The sequence below is a fragment of the Trematomus bernacchii genome, unplaced genomic scaffold, assembly GCF_902827165.1.
Source record: "Trematomus bernacchii unplaced genomic scaffold, fTreBer1.1, whole genome shotgun sequence".
NCBI classification, from domain to species: Eukaryota; Metazoa; Chordata; class Actinopteri; order Perciformes; family Nototheniidae; genus Trematomus; species Trematomus bernacchii.
This window is the reverse complement of record NW_022987547.1, coordinates 1,215,254-1,236,158: the sequence shown is the minus strand read 5'-3', so window position 1 is coordinate 1,236,158 and position 20,905 is coordinate 1,215,254.

The window sequence follows — 20,905 nt, the reverse complement described above, 5'->3', positions numbered from 1 at the left end:
ACATATCACATCAAGTTGTAATATGTCTCAAGTCACAGTTTACACATTTTTTTGTCAGTCGTCTGGCAGCGTGGGTGGGGATACAGAAAACACACACACGCAAACATGCTGCCCTGCTGCCCTGACCCAGGGTTCATGTTTATGTGAGGGTAATGTGCTGTGATAAGGCTGCTATTAGAAGCTGTTTGATGTGTGTATGTGGTCCGACACAAACAAGGCAGCTGCTCTGACAGCGCACGTCGATCCTGCAGGAAACAAACAGGAAACCAGAGCTAACAGACTCCTCAGATGTACAGGAAATGAGCGCTAATTGATTTGTTATATCAACAGGAAAAGAAAGCTAATTGACTTGTTAGTTTGCGCTTTGATTTACGAGTGAATGCGTGCTAGGGGAGGTCATAGAGGTCTGTATATAGCGAGAGCACTGTTAAGACAGGACTTACATGATTAACGGGTATAAATGAGGTGTGGGAGGTATGTATGACGTGCAATAGGGTCATTGTAGGTAAAACATAAATCAGTGTGGAGCTCGAGCAGTAGGCTTGTAAGTCTGAAAAAAACATCCTCTGTTGTGTGAAGAAGTTGATCCAACCTGCAAAGTGAGGCGTTGGGGTGGAAAATCTCTAAAAGTATAGGTTTGTATAATTTTAATCAGAATATTACCTCCAGCTATTTGTTAACATCCAATGGTCTCAATAAGAGGGTAAGTGATTCAATCCGCAAAGTACTTTCTTATTCTAAATGTAACTGAGCTCTGTATCTGTTTATCAGCTTCTTTCATTTCTTGAAAACCACATACAACAATAGCTACACTCCTGGAATTTAAGCTGTTTTTCATATTTCTTTTCACTTTCTATTGTTTTTCCTTCATTAAGAGAGGAGTTACCCGGCTGCATGCAGAGTCGGAGCGATTCCTTGGTGGATGGTTTCTGGAAAATCTCTATTTTAGTTTGATGGGGTAAATGGACCTGACACAAGGGTAAGGCGATCATATTCTGATCATATTCCTCCAAAACAGCACAGGTAAAAAGGCATTTACCTCTGACACTTTAATAGATTAGGTAGCAACTTGTTCCCGTTGTGTGAATGCACAGCTGTTCAGCTGTGCATTCACACAATGCACAATGCAAGGCTTCTGTGGTCAGAAATGTAGAATATGTTGACCTATTTGATTTATTGTGTTTAATTAGTTTGAACTACATTTTGAATACGTTTGTAGATGATAAGAATAACAGTAATTAAGGGTATAAATAGTTGATTGTCCTATGGGGAGGGGCTTAACATATATAAACCTCTGGCCACAAGTGTTTTGGGGTTAGTCTGACTGTGGCTGTAGAGCAGAGAGGTACCAGTTATATTTCTTCGACCTGTACATATATATTGAGGATTGTTTTTCTTTCTATTTTGGACTGTAGATCCTTGTTACTTTGTGTTAGCATTTTGGCTGTTAATAAAAGCACTTAAGGATACTTTTTTTGTGACTCTAGCCATCTTATTTAATTCCTAGTTTTTTCATCGACCCTTTTTGTAACATATTTAACTGCCATTGTGTGATTGTGTGCAAGAAATAGAAAGATAACAGAGAAGAACCAGATTTCAGAAAAAGAGTCACAGGCTAAATGTAGCCAATTTAAAAACATTAAACTCACATCATGTTAAACACAGCCTCAATGAGACCTTTCCTCTGCTCTATGTAACACAAAACTCTCAAAACAACAGACCATGTAAGTCACTCAGTCATTCTTTAAAATAATAAACAAACAGAGGTACAGGTTACTCCTCTAATTGCCTCTTGTTAAGTGCTTTTACTGACAGATGTTACAGCTCATTTACCATAAGAAACATCACAGAAAACATGCTGTGAATTCCATAAGTCAAACTAAGTACCATAAGGGCTGAATGCAGACAAGACAAATAGGCATTGAAAGAGATCAGGGCACATGGTTAAACTCTGATCAGTAGATGGTTACTGCAATTTAGGTTTATTTTTAAAAATGTTAGTCGTCTTAAACCTTCCCGATGCATGTATTTAAGCTTGTAAAGTCTAAATGTGGATAATAGGTGAGTCAGGTTTAAACTCAGGGGACAATTTCCTTCAAACATGATGGATATCAATTGACTGAGGATTGTATTTCAACCAGAACCTATTGGATGCCATTTACATTACAGGCACATGAAAACATGATATTTGAATTCTCCTTATAAATAGGTGAAACTAAGATAAGTCTTTCAAATCTGTTCAATCACATAACACAGAAACCTTTTTTAAGGATCTGCCTCTAGCTTATGGGGTTGTTGCCCTTATTATCCCCTCATTCAAATCACATTCTTATGAAATAAATATACTCTCGACAGACATTAACTCCTTAAAACACAATCAAATAAGAACCAGTCTTGTGAAAACACACAACACTGGACTGGAGGTGGGGTTGCCAGATTGGACAAAGTAAACCTGTAGGAATTGAAAGCAGATGTCCCCGCAGACGTCTGTTTCCTGTGGAGCACACAACTAGGTAAAAATAAAGAAATGGCATTGAAAGACACAGGTAGTTTATGTCTTGGAAAAACTGCAATTGTCCACTATTTATTGGCGCTTTATAGCTGAAAACCTCATTAAAAATATCAGGTGAAGTCCCTTGTGGAAAATTGGAAAATCACACCTTGCAATGCTGAAACTGGATTTAATGAAAGACAGAACGCGTGGACTGTCGACGGCCCTTTTTTTCTGTTGTCTTTGATGTATTCCCATTTTGAAAATAAAAAATAAGTACATACGTATTTCAAAGAATGGAAATACTTTCTATAAAACTGTCAACTACACGACTTTCATTTAGATTAATATGAATTGCTCTTGTTTTTATTCCAAGGACATGGATACTAGTTTCATCCATTATTACTAATTCAATGAACCATTCATCCATGTTTACAGACAGTCCCTCTGTTCATTTTGAGCCCCGAGGTCAAATCACTTTCCCATTGTTAAAACAAGCCCTGCGTCTTATTGTTTATCTGATGTAGCGCTGCTCTATCCCTCACAGTCTTGCACAAATAAGCCCATGTGTGTAGAGAAGGTCTCAGTGTGGCTATTATTACTGCATCAGTCTAGAAGCCATTGCATGTGATGACTGAGACCCATGGTAATAAGTGCTCTGTTGAGTCGTCTGTATATTTATAAAGTAAATCTCCTTGGGGTTATATATAATGTTATCAGTGCACTTGCAGCTCATAGTGTAAACATGTGGATTTTTTTTAATATTAAATAAAAAATGTTCATGGATTGTCTAATTTAACACAGGGGAGATTAAACCTGACTTCTTTCTCCCTTAAAAAAGAGGTCAATGATCTCAATGGGATACAACCTGAATAAATAAAGGTTTGAAATGAAATGAAATGAAAAGAAGAATGTATGTTTTGTCACTGTTTCATCTCCATCTAACTTTTTTACAGTCTCTGCCTGCTTTTCTCACTCCGTCCCAGCTATCAAAAGTAAAATAATGCATAACCAAATCCCAGAGACATCTTCAAATTGTATTGTCTTTGTCCAGCCAACTGAAAAATCCAACAATACATAGAAAATGTAAGTAAAATCCTCCAAATTGTAGATCTGGAACCAGCATTTAAAAAAAACATAGATATGTACGTTTGAATTTAAACTAAATACATACAACAAAGAGGCATTATATGGAAATACTTAAAAGTATATATTTCCACAGATGGTTTTCTCTAGCTCCAACTAGAAATAATTACTTTGCTGCCTTATACTGGCCCCCGAGGAATGGACTTTTAGACACCATAACCTTTAAATGTGAATGCTACATCTGCTAGGTTTCCCAGAAGGCTTGACAGATTGAAAAGTTTTCGTAATGCTTGCCTCCTCTGTGTGCTCACAGAAAAACTCATAACTTAAGGAACCTATTAGTCTAAGTGAATTCAAAGCAGTTGTAAGGACAGTTCCGATATTGGAAATATTCAGGGCTTTGATTTAGTTGATTACCGAAGTCTCTGCATCTGTTTCTCCTCTTTTGTCTTTGTATTTTCCATGAAATATTTATTCTTAATTGTTATAAGTTATAACCATACTTTCAGCAATGATTTACTTTATGAAACAGTGTAGCAAACACATACAGTAGACCCTCAAAAATTGTTTTATGGCTGGCAAACCATTGATACTATTAAAAAAGCAACCTGTCATAGAAGTGAAAAACTTAAGTTTAGGAATACAATAAAGCATTTGAATAGGACAATTAATAATCGTTATGTTTTGTATGTAAATTGTATTTGTTTACAGTAAAGAGGCCGCATCTAATGTAAAGGTTTTTTTCATAGCAGACATTTTTAACATGCCGCAGTAAGAAGGGCACAGGTGTATGTAATAAACTTAACGATGGCTGGAATCCATTTAGCGGCTTCAGTTTCACGGCCCTATTGTGCGACGCATGCTGTCACAATAACGCCTTATTGGGACACCTGAATGGAACAGAGCCATCGTTACTGTGATTAGTAACACCTGTGCTTCTGCTACAATGACAAGCCAAAAAAAATGTCTGCTGTCAAAAAACGTCTATTTCTCCAACAAGGTGAGGTCCCAAAGAACAATTCCTGAATATTTTTGAGTTGGCTATGTTACTTACCTTTTTACTTTGCCCCAACAACTGCAGATTTGTATTTATTATAAGCATGTTATCTGATGACACTAGAAAAAGCGTGGTAAAGTCTGGACCCATGCAATAGTCAAGTTGCAATATGTAAAGCTAGTAATTATACTTTTGCTTAGTGAGCGCCTTAATGCCATGCTTATATCAAGTATGAAAATCGTTGATGCATAATGTGTTCTTCTTTACATTTTGAATTTTAACAGATTTTAACACATTGCGGTGTCAAGTGATAATAAGTCAACGGTTTTTTAATTGATATGCTACATTTGTATATACTTCTCCATGCTCAAATGATTTATCAAAGCGCGTTTGTAATCCTTGTACACTTAAAATGACATTTTCTGTTCAGAAGAAGTTTAAGAGCAAAACATTGTGTATGCCTGTCAGTGGCCCACAGGGTAGGTCTGCCTGTGATTGTCAGTTTATAAACAAATGAGGCATTTCAGAGCTGGCTCTACACCACAGGGTGTCACTCAGTCACAGCACCGGGTCAATGGATCCCATTCACGGAAAACATTTTTTGGGGTGTGTTATTGATAGAAGGAAGCCCACACTGGGAGCTCGAACTTGGAGTCAGAACACTAACACACACACTCTCACATCATACCAGCATTGTACACATGTACAAGCTAACACACACATGTTAACACAATTCAATCAGACCCATACAGGTTCTGAGTGGGTTTGGTTCATATCCATTTTCACCCTCAATATACTCTAACTCAAACTAAGAGTTACCCCCCTCGGAGGTTCTCAGATTCAGCTTCAGGAATGTGTTTTCAGTGGCGACAAGACGTGGGAGAGCTGGAGCTAAAAGGTCATGATGACCTTAAGCATTAGAATTAGCCTATGAGCCACTTCCCTCTCACCATACCTGTGTCTTTTCGAGTTTTACACTGCTCAGATTATATTCTAGGATATTGGTAGATTATTTTTGCAAGAGTGGCAGTAGCAGAGGAGGGAGAAGTACTCAGATCTTGTACTTAAGTACCAGTGTGCAGGAATACTCTGTTACTAGTAAAAGTCCTGCATTCAAAATGTTACTCAAGTAAAAGTACAAAAGTATTGGCCTCAAAATATACTTAAAGTACCAAAAGAAAAAGTAGTTATCATGCAAATTGGCCTATTTCAGAATAATATATATTATGTTTTAATTATAATTATTGATGGAATATAGGCTAGTGTTAATCACAGCTGGTTAAGATGCAGCTAATTTGAAATGGAAGTATAAAACATTGGGAGGTTTTGCATGTGAGAGATTAACATAAGTCAGTGTAATAATGAAGATGACATTTTCCACTTAGAATAGAAGATTGCAAATTATACCCACCATAATGATGTGTCAAATACATTATAAAGAGACAGATTATAGCTGACAGCAGTTGGAAGTGTTATGTTAATCACTCCACAATAAAACTAGGTACAATGCCGCCCTCTGTCGGTGAGCCGATGTACTGTTTTTCATTCAATAGAAACTTCTCCATCTGCCTTCTCAGCAGATTTACTATACTATGTCTTTTTTTGCACATTTTCGACATAATTTTTTCTAATATTTTCCAAATACTATGGAATACTATGTTGTTTTCTTTCTCATATTTTAGAGATACTATACTATTAGGTTTTTTTCTGAGATTTCCGACATGCGTAACTAGACTATCTTGTTAGTTGATTGAGTTGTACTGACCATTGTTCATTAATGTAACACTAGTTATTCAATGAAGCTGAACTAACTATTTTGTAATAATAGTTATTTTATTGAGTTGTTGGTATATATTATTCAAATTAAGACAATTATTTATTTATTTTGTATTACTTTTATAGAACAAAACATTATTTTTTAAATTAATTTCCCATTTGCTATTTTATCGAGTCGAACCAACCAATTTGAAAAAGAAAGAAAGAAAGAAATGTTGTATCAATTGCAATAAAATTATCAGTTCAGTACTTTTTTTTCAAATGTTTCCAAATGCTATACTATGATTTCTTTCATATTTCTTTAAACGATATATACCATATACTGTGTCGTTGATTGCATATTTGTTGACATATTATACGATGTAGTTTTCTCTGTTATTTTTTACATTATGTTTTTAAATGGCATTCTGAATATTTTCCAGTATTTTCAACATACGATGACATTCCCGCAACGTCTCTCTGCGGATACTCTCGGGTGTTGAACACGGTTTGGGAACAGGTTTTAGTACTACTTAGGATTATTTGGATATTTGTTGACATTATATACTATGTTGTTTTTCAGATAGTTTTCCATACTATACTATGGTGTTGTTTTTGTATATTTTAGAAGCCTTGGATAGATTTTGATGGATATACTGCTCTCCATAGGCAAAGAGAAGTCCTTTGCACTGTGTCTGCAGTCCTGTTTTTTTAAATGACTATCTATTAAAAAGCCATTATAAGAAATGGGGAGTGATGTTGTTCCTGGCAGGAGTTTATTGGAGAGTAAATGTACGCTTCCACACATGGAACACCTCATTAACCCAAGGGATATTTACGGCCCTGCAGCACAGCCAGAGATTAAGGCCTTGCTCATCTTAATAGTGTCTCAGCTGACAGAACTAACTCTTCTCCAATTCACACCTGTGTTCTGGAGCTGGTCGGCATCTACGACTTTGCTCAGGGGCATTTCGGACAAATTCACTCACGGGTGAAGGGAAATTGTTGCTGATTGAAACACAGTTGCAGGTTCACCTTCGCTGATTAAAAAAACCAAAGAGGTAAAACAAAAATAGATTTTTCAGATCCAAAGAAGGAAGGACTGCTCTCAGAACTAATAAACTATATTGTTAAAATGTAAGTCTTTAAATCAGACACAAGACAAATACCTGGTCTTAAGAGCTGCAGTACGGACACAAAACATTGAGTCCAACATCACTGCCATAAAAAGAAAATAGAACAAAAAAAACCGTGTCGTGCTTCCTCCTCCCCCTTTTTGTGGGCTAGGAGGGATCTCACATTCATCACATCTCATTAGAACAATTTCTTTCATTTATACAGCTGTCGAGTTGGCAGGTTATTGTATCCACTTTGAAATATCTGGGTATTAAAAAAGTTAAGACATTGCCTAGAGTTGTGATTATAATGAGAAGCTCCTACACCTCGCCCCCTCGTGGTTTAAATTAGGATTTTGATATAAAGTCCTTTTTGACATATCCCATTAATATGGTCTCTATATTTTCAAGTGTCTCTGAAACATGTCATCATAACTAATATTAGCCAAGGTATATTATACATTTGACAATTGTTCAGATTCACCCTATGTACTCTAAAACAGTATGTAAATAAATACAATTTGTGATAATACACTTGGTCTATTAATATATAAACAGTTTTTGATAGTTATACCTGATATGCCTTTTTCAAGACTTGTATTGCCCCCTAGTGTCCTGTAAATTAGTGAGTTGAAAGAGTAGAGTAAAAGAAGAGTATATTTTAATTGGAACTGCATAACATTTGACTATACAGGTATATCTAGCTATACTGTATACAACTTGTATTTTTAAATTAAAAATAGCCATAAGAATGAAAACAACTATTTTCAAAATCTCTGCCTCCCTATAGACGTCTCAGCTCTTTTCTTTAGGCTGAATCCATCACCTATTTGAAAGTTGGATGGCAGTGCTACCAGCCCACTCCAAATTGCAAAAGATTCTTTCCACCTCTTGAATGTTAGTGTGACGTATTTCCAAGTTCCCTGTCTCATCACCTCGGATTCTTTCCGAGCAACTGGAGATAACATTATTGAATATAAAGCACCTGGGACCGACTCGTCACCCTGCAAAGATCAATTTCAAGTTGGAGGCTGTGAGAAAGTAGCATAAAACTCTCTGAAGTTAACCTCTGAGACATTACCCCATCCCCAAAACACCCGCAAATAAAAGGGCTTCCTCCGAAAAGGTAGAATAGAATGGGATTAATTTAAAAAGCTTATGGAAGTGGAATTAACAAAAGTAAGTTGGTAAATTAGTTTTCTGTGTTGAGCATCGACACTGCTAGTATGTCACCACTATCTCTAAATAAAAGCTGTGCCAACAAAAACACCCCAGCAACATTTTTGTTGGGGTCTCAGCCTCCAAAATGTACCTGTCGTGTCACACAATTACCTTTTGGGACCATACTTTTCATTCCATGTCTGCTTCCATTTCCTTTCCTGAGCTTTTCAGTGCAAGTAAGCCATGCATTTAATTAAAATGAACTTCTTCTAATACCTTTTTTAATTGAATGTGTGTGAGGTGAATGAAAGCAGTTTCAGTCCCCAAAATATAGCTGAATTTGAGTGCCATAGTTTCCTTTTTTGTGATTTTTTTCTCCTCTCTCAACCGCACTTCAATCTCAGTTATTCAAATTAATTTAAGCTAAAATCTTCTCTGTAACAATGTTTTTCCGGGCTCTCATCAAATCCTGGCTTGTCTGTTTTGTCCTCTGTCTCAATATTTGTTTTGTCCCCTCATTAAATAGGCTGCCTGCACCTCTCCATGTAAGTAGTTCATGATTGCATCTCGCAGTGCCGTGTCTCGCATTTATTCAGCACAAAAGGATATTATTTTTCTGCGCTTTCAACTTGGCTTCAGAAAGACAGGAAAAAGGGACACACTCCAAAGTGTATTTCTTTGTCCTGTCTGAGCCTACCAAGAATAGATCTCATCATGTTTTCATGGAAATCCAAATATCATGTTGAGGGAATTTTTCATCTAAATGCATTTGTGGCAATTGAAAAAGTCCCAAATGACAAAAAAGAGCCAAAACAAACCCAGAGGAGAATGGAAAACAGAGAAACGGAGAGACACTGATCCCAAATATGCTGAAAACGATGAAAACTATTATTTCCTGTGAACATGTAGCAAAAATATCATGGCCAGAAAAATAATGTATCTTCACAAAAAAGGGTTTATTATTCTTCCTACTCCAGAGGAATGTTGTATAAGGACTTACAAGGTTAATGTTCAATACAAGTATGTAATTTAATAAGCAGTCCATCATTGACATCATTAAAAGAGTGCACAAAAGGAACAAGTCATATAATAGATTTATGTATTAAGCCTAATTTTCTGTTCTCTTGACAATGGATAGAGGATGTTAGCCCTCTCCTTGACAGACTGAGAGTGGGGAATAAAACGTTCGAGGTTACTCTGACCTGAAAATCTAATTTGAAAAGCATCTCCGTATGAACTATGTAATATTTAGCTCATGTTGAACAGCTCAAAACTCCAAAAGAGCTAACGATTATCCAATCAATCAAAAGGAGTCACTTTGAATAGCTTAATAATTTGCTGCATATCCAGGCTCACACATGGATGGATTGATACTTTATTAGAGCTGATTTGCAGGGCGAGGCAGATGATTGAGCATCCTGCTGCAGTCCCAGGCTCCTCTGGTATTCAAGAGTGAAGCTCCGATAACTGACAGTGACAGGGCAAAGCTGGAGCAGATGAACCTCATCGACTCCTGGAAGCATGGCTGATCACAGCAGTGACAGCAGCGGAGAGCGAAGAGGAAGACTGACACCTGATCAGGAGATATGGAGGGGCACTTCAGAGCTGATACATGAAACAAGTATGGCTACTTCTGTCCGGAATTAATGATAACTTAAAAACCTATAGTGATCCATGACAGAGGAGAAAAAAAGGGCCTTTAAAAAAAACAACCTCTCAACAAAACCTGATCTCACGATTTGAGATCTTTGAACACTAGATGGCAGTTTGACACAGAGAAGTGTTGTTTTCTAAAAGCCTTGGGGTAAAACTGAAATGTGTTTTGTAACAATCACTGTAATTGCTGTTCAGTACGGCTGATTGAAGCAGTGTTTACCTACCTCTTGATTATTGTCCGTTTTGGATTGTCCCAAACCTAATTTGATCCACAGCTCTCAGGCTGGAATATTAAACTTAGATTTCTCACACTTTTGTGTATTAGGAATCTGGGCATTTTCAAAGGTTGTGATAAGGTTTTAGTTCCATATGAAAATAAATTACCCACAACTTGATTGTACTTCTGGGCAGCCATTGACCTACGCACTTCCTGCCCTCTGTACAATTCAGTGCACACAGCTGAAGTAAAGTGGCAGCTTAATCTTATTTTCTTATTTCCCCAGGAACAAAGCAGTGTAAGATGCAATAATAAATGTATTTAAACCCAAGTTTTTGGTGTTATAAAATAATTACCGAAAAAACAAATGACAAAGTAAACCTGGAGGCCCAAAGCATTATTAACGCAGCCTTGGAGATAATAATGTGGACCAAATGTGGTTCAACAACACATTTGGCCCAAATTAGAAAATACCTGTTAATTGTTTTTAACCTCAGACATAATCAGAATCTGTCAATCATGTGTAACCAGCACTGAATGCAGAACATATTGAAAAGTCCCTCCAAAACAATGGCACAGTTATTCAACAGACCTTTCAGAATAATTGCACTTCAGGGCTGAACTGGAACCTGCAAATTAAAAAACACTTCGAGAAAAGCATCATTTTCAATATGCCCTGATTGTTAACTCTGAGAGGTTTGATAATGGAAACCGTAATAGCACCTCAGGATGGGAACCCTGGAGGGACAGCATTGCCTGAAGAACATAACAAAGAATTGATTTGCCTTATTCTATCAGGCCTCATGTGGGCGTGTTTCATTAGTAGGGAAATTGCTTGCAATTCTAGTTTTAGGCCTTCAGAGAAATGACAGTGATCTTAGAGAATGTCTGCCCTTGTTCAAATCAAAAAGTCCTGATAAGATTCCTTTCAAAATAAGCAAAAAATGCAAAGTAATTGGTGTGTTTGAAAAAAAAGAAAATCTATGGGAAGATATTCCATTATCATGCAGATTGTGATTCAGATAATTTACCTCTTCCAACACAGGCCATTACAGAACAAAGTGTGTGGCTCTAATTCTCGTCCTTGAGGAATACCTTAAACAGTGTTTCTGATTTAGACTGTTTTAAAGTTTACTTTCTGCCCCTTCTTTTTAATTGGCTCAACCTCTTGTCCACATTACGTCAGTGCCCTTTTATTCGGTCCACTGCTGTACGGTTAACTGATTGTTTTCTGTCCTCTTCTTGTCTTTGGCAATTCCTTTCATTCTTGCAAATATTTAGAATACGCTTTAAAAGTGGATGCTATGAAGTGTGTCATGTAACTCTTGCATATCACTTACATTATTGACTCTACTCCAGCAGCTTTTAATTGGTATTTATTGCCTTCTAAATCTGGCAGAGCTGGTGATAAGGCTGCTGGATTTGGCACCGCCCCCATCCCACCCCCCCCCACTGTAACTTTGACCATCATAATCTCACCAAGATCACACTAGTGTTAGTTATTCCCTTTAATTAAACGAACACATTTCACTCTGAGCCTATCAGGTGAAATATTAACACAACTTACAAAGAAAAATACATTCGGAGAGATGCCCTAATAATTTAAATATACTGATACCTGTAAAAGTATTTCAACAAGGCGGAGAGATCATATTTGATGAAATAGAATCGTAGAAAAGATTCACATCTCATTTGAACTTATTGACGTTATACCTGCCTTTCAGTCTTCTTCCCCTCAGGTCTCAAAGTGATCACAGACTGCTCATAATTCTGTCATATCTCATTTCTGCAACCTTTATCATCCTTTTCTCCGATTGTTTCTTATTTTCCTGTCTGGTTGCTCATTTTGCATTTGTTTCGCACTCAGCTGTTTTCTGCTGCCACGCTCAATGAGCACATCAAGACAATCACATCCTCAATTTGTCTATCTCTGCCTTTTTGTTCTTTGCACTAAGAGAGAGAGAGAGAGAGAGAGAGAGAGAGAGAAAACGAAAACACAGTGGAGAAGAAGCACAAGATATGCAAGCTAAAAGCAGATCAATCACAGGTGTTGAGGATCAAGGCATAGGATGAAGAGGGCAGGACTGTTTCTGTGTTTCGACCTGTTGGTGGCAGTGTTGATGCTTACAACTCTGTGTTGTTGTACTTTAGTGAACCCTTGCCACACGCGTGTCTCCTTTGAGAAATGATAAAGACAACAGTGCAGCTCTGGGCCGTAACCGTGCTTTCAGCAGAATTTGATTTGGGGGTTTGGGAACCTTTTTATTTTATTGTTGTGAATACACAATTTTCGCAAAATCGATGTGTCCCTGATATAGGCTACTGTTCAATGAAATGTGTTTTAACAAATGTTTAAATCAAATGCAAGGTTTGATGATTAGATAAGAACAAATTAAAAACATTAGCATCCATAAACTTTCCCATGGAAACACACTGTACAATCGAACAAATCCACTCTGGACTGAATGGAGTTTTACAGTGATAAGAAAACAGATTTTCTAAAAAATCCAGTGCTGTTCAATCCTGCTGTAGAAGGTCTGCTCAATCCAAGTGTTTGTGGAGAACAGCTACAAAAACATCAAATGCTCTTTCTTTCTCCCTCTGTCAGATTCACTTTCTAATTCCCATAAAACAAACTCAGACTGATGGACTGGTGTTGTGTAAAAACTGTGACATTGTCAGCCTTGTATAGCTTTATATGATCAAGGAAAAATACCCAACTTTCTTTAGGATGTTGAATTTGTATTATCGACTCCAAACAAATATATAAGGCCTAAGGCACTCTTGGCCTCAGCATACACAGAACTTAAATTGTAAGTTAGTAGGAGATACAACAGTTGAGGGCAACTCAAAACAAACAGCCATTACTGTCTTGCTTCAGGGCCTGGAGCTGTTTACTGACTGAAGAGAAAATATAATGAATAAAGCATCATGTGCGCCTTCCAAGGCTTAACCGTTAAGTCAAAACAATTTGGATGCAAATTCCTTGGCTTCACCTAACTATCCTCAATAATTCCATTATCCTATTAACTTTGGTAAACATATGAAAATAGGCTTTACCTTGCATTAATTGGTGCTCTAATATATTGTTTAATAAAAGTTGCAGGTGTCTATTTGTGCGAAATGTGTTGAACATGTGTCCAAAGAGGAGGTTTTAACATCAGTACAGCAGGAAAACAGACTTCATGGTGAGCTGGCTCAGACTATGACTTCCAAATGTCTTGTCTTGATCCAAGTTCTCAAATCAGACATTTAAATGAGCTGGTTGAAAGCAAGCTTATGCATACGCACACACACGCACACGCACACGCACACGCACACGCACACGCACACGCACACACACACACACTGTGTATTGTGTTTTCTGTGTCATTAGTGACCAAAGCAATAGCAGCTTTGCAATATGAAGCTGATGTTAACACAGTAGTCAAGACAATTAACTGACTGTTTTGATTACGCTCTTCTAATGAACACTCAGAATGATGTTGTCAGGCTCTGTCTGGCTGAGCAGTAAACAATACTTATATTGGCTTTAATGAGCTATGAATAGACACCGTGCGTTGCAATATTCCACAAGAGAGCCTCCCAGGCTGAATGGTGTGATTTCAAAACCAAAGTCTTAAGGGAGACCAAAAACAATGCAGTACAAACCACAAGTGGACACAAAGAGCTTTTTAATGTGGCATGTAATGACATGATAATCCCAGTGCAGAATCAGCTCTGGGACCCATATTCAACTAGTGATTTGGAAAAAGCTACTAATGTTTTGTTATGTACTGACTGTACTGGTTTAACAACTGTAATTGATCTGCTGATAGACAGCGTTCCACCTGTTGCGACCAGGGAGTCTTTCAAACTTAATGACACAGAACATTATTATTACAGCAGCGGTGTGTGCAGACAACTGCATCAGAGAGCTAACAAAGGATTCATTTAACTCAGGATTTGCACTGTGACATCTGAGGAGAGTTATTAAGCCGAAAGGTGGTTCAGATGTGTGTGCATATGTCTTGCTTTAAGAACCCTAATAATTGTAAGTACCTTTGGTGAGAAGATGAAATGGACTATTCAGGGGAAGTTTAATGAAAACCCTGTTAAATGTGCCACATTAACACTAATCTGAAATCATGTTGTCTGGACATCTGATGAACCTAAGTCCATTATTCACTTTAACTAGTAGCTGGCTCGTTGGCTCGTTAGCTGCTAAATGTCTCTTCACCAGCTAAAAGCTTACTTTCCCTTAGAAAAGTTTGATCAGGTAACATACAGTGGGTTTTCAGAGCTAGCAGCAACCAATTCAAATATAGGTCATCAGTTAAGCCATTGTTAATGTAAAAACATTGATTATAGATGCTTTATTTTAGCTATATTGGCAACAAGTAATCTTCAAATCCATATTTTTGACATTCATGTTAGAAGCAACTACTATTTATTGCTTTATTCAGATTCTATATATTGTTATTATTATTATATTATTTATATATCTAATTAGACAGATTTCAATGTAAATGCATTTATAGTTTGTCCACTCACTTTTGTTCTTTCAAGTTGAGTCATGTGAAGGTCCATTGCAGGAGTCTAGCTATTTGCATTACTGTTCCTGTCACCATGGCGATGGGACAGGTTAGAGATCTGCGTCTTGTTCAATATCATACTCAGTAAAACTACACAAGACAAAAGCCTCTTCTCATTTCTCTTCTCTTCTCTTTTTCTTCTTTAGCCTATGGGTGTATATATTCACTTTATTTTTCATGCATACCTTCGACATACTTAAGCTCCTCTTCAAGCTCCACTTCAAAAATCACTGGCTTAAGTTAAGATCCTTGGAAAACATATCAAAGAAATAACTTCTACTGCAAATATTACATTTTTGAGTATCAAAGCAACACGTATATCTATTTTTTAGAGAGACATGTTTAGGCTATTGCTTGGTGTGTTTTGAGGAGAAAGTCAAGTAGGTAACAAGAAACATTTATTGACAGAATAAGGGTAGATGTGATCTGACTTGCTTCCAAATGAAGCCACACTAATCTTTTTAGTTATTTAAGGACAATAGCGCAGAGGAATCATTCCCACTGGTCTTTTTTCCTACAACTCCTCCATTTTTGTATTATCCAATTTACAGCACAGTAATATTTTAAATAATTAAAAAGGGAACACTTCCTTTCTCTGTAGGGAGGTAAAATATGTGTATAAAAACGTTATAGAGATTTAATATACTGCTGCTTCTCACACAGTGATGGTTGGGGATTTCATAAAGCACAAATAAGGTAAGCGATTTACATATTTTGCAGAGCTGAAGGAGTGTTTCCCATCAAGACCTCCTCTGTGGCCTCTCATACTCAATGACACTGTATAATAGTTTACACATTTCTAATCACACCACATGAGTCGCAACCGAGGTGGTCCCAAATCCATTTACATTTCTGACGGACTAAAAGAGCTTAACAGGCTTTTGTATTTTTCTTTGATATTCTTGACTGGCTCCGCGCCTGGTGCTGACTCCCCTCCTTCATCAGCTCGGCAGGAAACTATATGCTACGAGCAATGACAACAGCGATCCAATCGACAATGATGTTATTTCCGGGGAGCAGAGTGTGAACTCTATTTCGTGAAAGTCGCTTCCTGAATGACTTTTCCATTCTGTCTCTCACTCACACACACACACACGTGTGAGATGCTTCCTTTCTCTGCATCAATACCTGTGTTATTGGCTCCATGCAGGTCAGTAGAAGGGATGAATATGCTGTGAAATCCAATAATACAGGGTGTCTGCATCATAGGGGGTGATGAGGCTGTGTGAGGGGGACAGAAGGAACAAGAAGAAATGAGGTGGAAGGATATCCAAACAATAAAAGCTTGAAAAGATTGTCCATCCATGTGCTGAATGCTCTCCGACTGCAGCCATACAGCATAATGAGGTTGTGTACGTGTCAGGGAGCATTTCAAGTTCAGCAGGCCGACTGCGGAGATATAGTGTGCCCGGCTGTATTAAGTTAATTTTAGTATCGCTTCAAAGGACCATTAAGCATTTTCCGAGGGCAAAACTGAATAGATATATTTAAAACAATTAATATTTGAACATTACCGTCGTGAATAATTTATACTCACAGGAGGCTATATTTGTAGATAGATTGTAGGTGTTAATTCCAAAGATATGATTAAATAAAGTATGGAACTTATATATATCACACATATAACACTCAAATCCTTCAGGATATAAACAACTCTCAAAAGTCCTGACGTAACACAGTGACATCACTATGTATCCCTCAATTGGCTAGCACTCCAACACATTATACATGATAGTCTAAAGGGCGAGACATCTCTAAGCGGTTGACCAATCACAACAGAGCCGGAGAGCTAACCAATCAAAGCAGACTGGGCTCTGGTTTCAGACAGAGGGTGAAAAGAGGTGCTGCAGCACAGGCAGTATGAGAAAACATTTTTTTTTGAATATTGAAACACGTAAAAATGTCACAGTAGAGGCTCAAAATACAAATATGATCCTGAAAATGAGCATAATAAGGCCCCTTTAAGGTCAAATCCTAGCACATTGTTAGCATGTTGCCTTCAGAGCTTATAGGCAAGTATTGCAGTAGATCCACAGACTGTTGCTTTTATAAAATGTACATTTACTTGTTTTTTGTAGCCTACTAATGTTTTAAAACAGATAATTCATGTAACATTTATTTTTGCTGAAGAGTCATGGCTCAATATCATGCCATTGTGATCCAAACAACTACTAACTGCTTAGAGTGTGACATTTTAAATGCAATATGTCCACTGGAGCAAATTAAAATAGTGTTTTGAGTAATGGTGACCGAGGAATATTCAAAACGAGCTTATCTATCCCCTCATATCATTTCCAAAAGAGCATATGCTGGATGACGATGCACTTTCCTCTCCACTATGAAAACAATAAATAACTGAGCAGAAGAGTAACTAGCGGGGAGCAGAGACCAGACTGACTGCATACGCTTCACAGATGGCTGTCTGATTCTGCTTCATTGAAAGAAGACAGGCTGTTGTCATTTAGGGTTTTTTGTTTATCATCATTAAGTAATTGACATGCCCTAGCATTGTTTTCCCTGCTCTCTCCCAAACACAATCAGAAACCGCTGACTTTTAACAGACATGCTTCGTTGCTGTCCCCTCAATCTGCTTGTCATGGCAGTAGAGGAAGATTCATAGTTTCACTGCTAAAATGTCAAAGTTTGGCAATTATTTGATGAATATTTAACTCTTCTTTCCTCAACCTGAACCGTAATGGTTACAGAAGAAGTGAAAAAGAGGTAATGGAGAATTTTGACACAAATTCCTTGTTAAACTCTTCAACTGTAAAACGGCAGCCTCCCCTCTGCACACCTCTCATGATGATTCTTTATCTCTGCTATGAAGGGGAGCTCTCTAATGTCAGCTGCTGAGATAAATACCATTATTATCAAAGACCGCGTTTAACTTCCCTGCAGCTCCAAAGTGTGCTCTCCCTGACACTGCCAAGACGTGCCCTTCTGATGAACCTTTTTTGTGAGAATGCACTTAAAAATCTTATTTTCTTTCCATATAAATACTTCAGTGGCTACTGATCCAGATACAGATACAGAAATATTAAGAAAAAGTGCAATCAAATTTAACCATTTCAAAAAGCATTTATACTTCTTGAACTGACGCTTGCGGTAGAGGATGCCCTTTGAAATGTTCTGAAGCAAGATAAAAAAAGACAGACAATTCGAAGCAGCTATACTAAAAACATGCGGCTATATCAACCTTCTATTGAACAGCGGTGATGGAAGAAGTTTTTATATGAAGTAAGATAACTTATACTTAGTGAGAACTTTACATAAATGTGCTGCTAAACATCTACCAACCACTGTATTAAGTGGATATGACCAAACATGTCCGCCTTCATTTGACTATAATTACTGAGTGATTGATGACTTCATTGCTCTTATTTGTACTGCATCAAGATTTCTTTGTTACTCTTTCAATATTTATTTCCATTGCTATGCCATTTACAGCGTGCATGGATATAACAAAGCAAGTTTACTGCTGTCAGCTACATTATTAAAAGTTGTATGAGAACACTGCTATATGAGCAAAGCAATTCTCATTGTTATCAATAGGTTAAAAAAAACACCATCAAAATCAAAGTCATTATACCTGACCATGTGTGTTGGGCATTTAAACTAAGCTATAATAATCTGTAAATGCACCTTAAAGTGGACCTATCATGCTATATTTGAATAATATAGTGTAGGACCATACCTATATAAGGCATATTTATACATTTTTTTTTTCAAAATACCAAACAGATCATGCATTTTAGCCATGCCTCATTTTGCTCAATTTGACAATTTATAGCTCTGTTTTTGCAAGGGCTGATTCTGTGAGAACAGCACCACCTACAGGCCTGGTATATGTACTACAGCATCTCCAGCGCTTTCGAACGGCAATGGCCGTGGCGGTCTCCTCCTGATTGGTGGAGTTGGCCCAATAGCCGTAGCGCCACCGTCCTGACGTCAGGACAGTGTTCAAATCTGGATCAGTTTTTATCAGATCCGTTGCAGCCCCTTTTTTAGAGATTTGGGTATGGAGGAAAATAGAGAGGGTTGTGTTTTCTGACACTTGGTGAGTTCCCTGGAACACCGGGGACACATATTCATGTATAAAAGACACACAAAAGTGCATTTTGCATGATAGGTCCCCTTTAAATGAGCATTTCTTGATCATAATTAAGACATTTTCCAGTGTTAAAAAGAAGAGCTGCTATAATAATGTGCGGCAAACAAAACACTCTCTGCTCTTCATTAATGTCTCCTCTGAAAGCCAGCTGAGATTTTCTGCAATACTTGGTCTGCTTCTTTTTGTTTTCTATGTGTGTCCTTCTGTTCTGCTGCCTCACTTAGTGTATTTCCTGTATGTTTTGCATTGTCTTTAGATTGCACATATTTTGCCCAACATATTGATTGTACTTCATATCCTCCGGGGAACCGAGGAAAAAAAATGTCTTCCAATTTTCTTTTTCTTTTCATTTCCTTCCTACTTGGGGTTAAAAAAACATCTTGCAATTTAGACCTTTTTTTATTCAATTACATTTTTTATTCTACAGTATGTCCACTGAGGACGTCAAGACAATTTTTGTACACCATCTACTTTCTTTTTGTTGTCATTTGCGAGTGTTTTCTTCTCTTTTTCATACTTACATATGGACAAATGTGTTTGTTTTTTGTACAACTACGCACACTATCACCAGACTGAGGATTATGTTCATTTCTATACAACACTAATGACTCCAAGCAAATAGACATCAACGCATGAAAAAAAAAACACAACCTTCATGATTTTAGTTTTTGTGTTTTTAGTTTCCTGTTTTATTTTGGCATTTATTTTCTCCTTGTGTCTTACTTCCTGTTTTTTCCCTCCTGTACCTGATTGTCTCATTGTGTTCACCTGCTGACCCTGTGTTTCCCCTCCCCTCCCCAGCTGTGTCTTGTCTTGTGATTAGTCTTGTGTGTATTTAATCTTGTGTATTTAGTCTTGTCTTCCCTATAGTGTTCTCTGTCGGTTCATCGTCCCCATGGTTGGTCCTTTCTGCTCTGCCTGTGATTCTGCCTCCTTCTCCCTGGTTTGTACATGTTTATTTTGTTCTTTGTCATCAGCTTTTTTGTAAACTAAAGCTCGCTTTAATCTGCCATCTCATTTTTTAACTACACATGGGTCCAATTTCCTGCTAAACCCTGACAACAACAGCTCTTAAAATCCAAAGGGCTTAATCATGGATTAATGTTTTGCATGAAACTTCAACAGCAAAAACAGTTTGCCATTTTTTGGTTTCGAGACAAATTCAAAAGAGTCCTGCAAAACCAAAACAGCTCAATACGGAGAGAGGGTTGACGACCAAACAGAAGTTGAAGTGTTTTGCTGAAAGTACCTCCTGTGTGTCTGTGATGCGGACAGTCACACTATCATCAATAATGCAACACTTGGAGTTGCTTTACAACCCCTTCTCTTCTCAATCTCTTCACTTTTTCTCTTCCAACCAGTTTTTCTTCATTTTTTTTCTCCATCGCTCTGTCAATTGTCTCCTCAATAATGGTTGTCATCCCTGGTTTATCGTGTGCGACAGGTGTGTGTGGAGGGTGTTCAGTGTTGTCCCTGTCAACCGCTGTCTCGTCTGCTCCACATTCAGGTGGGAGAAATTCATATCAACACATCTATAAGTTTGTGATTGGCTAGTTTTACCCCCCACTGCTGAACAATACACACAGACCTGCGGGAAGTAAATGAAACAGGATTTAGGTGAATAACAAGCGGTCGTGAGATGAATCCACATGACTTTGTTAACAAAAAGTGACTATTTTTAACTCTAATATCAACCCTTCCTGTCCTGCAATACTGGATAGCTGTTGCCATAAAAGAAAACC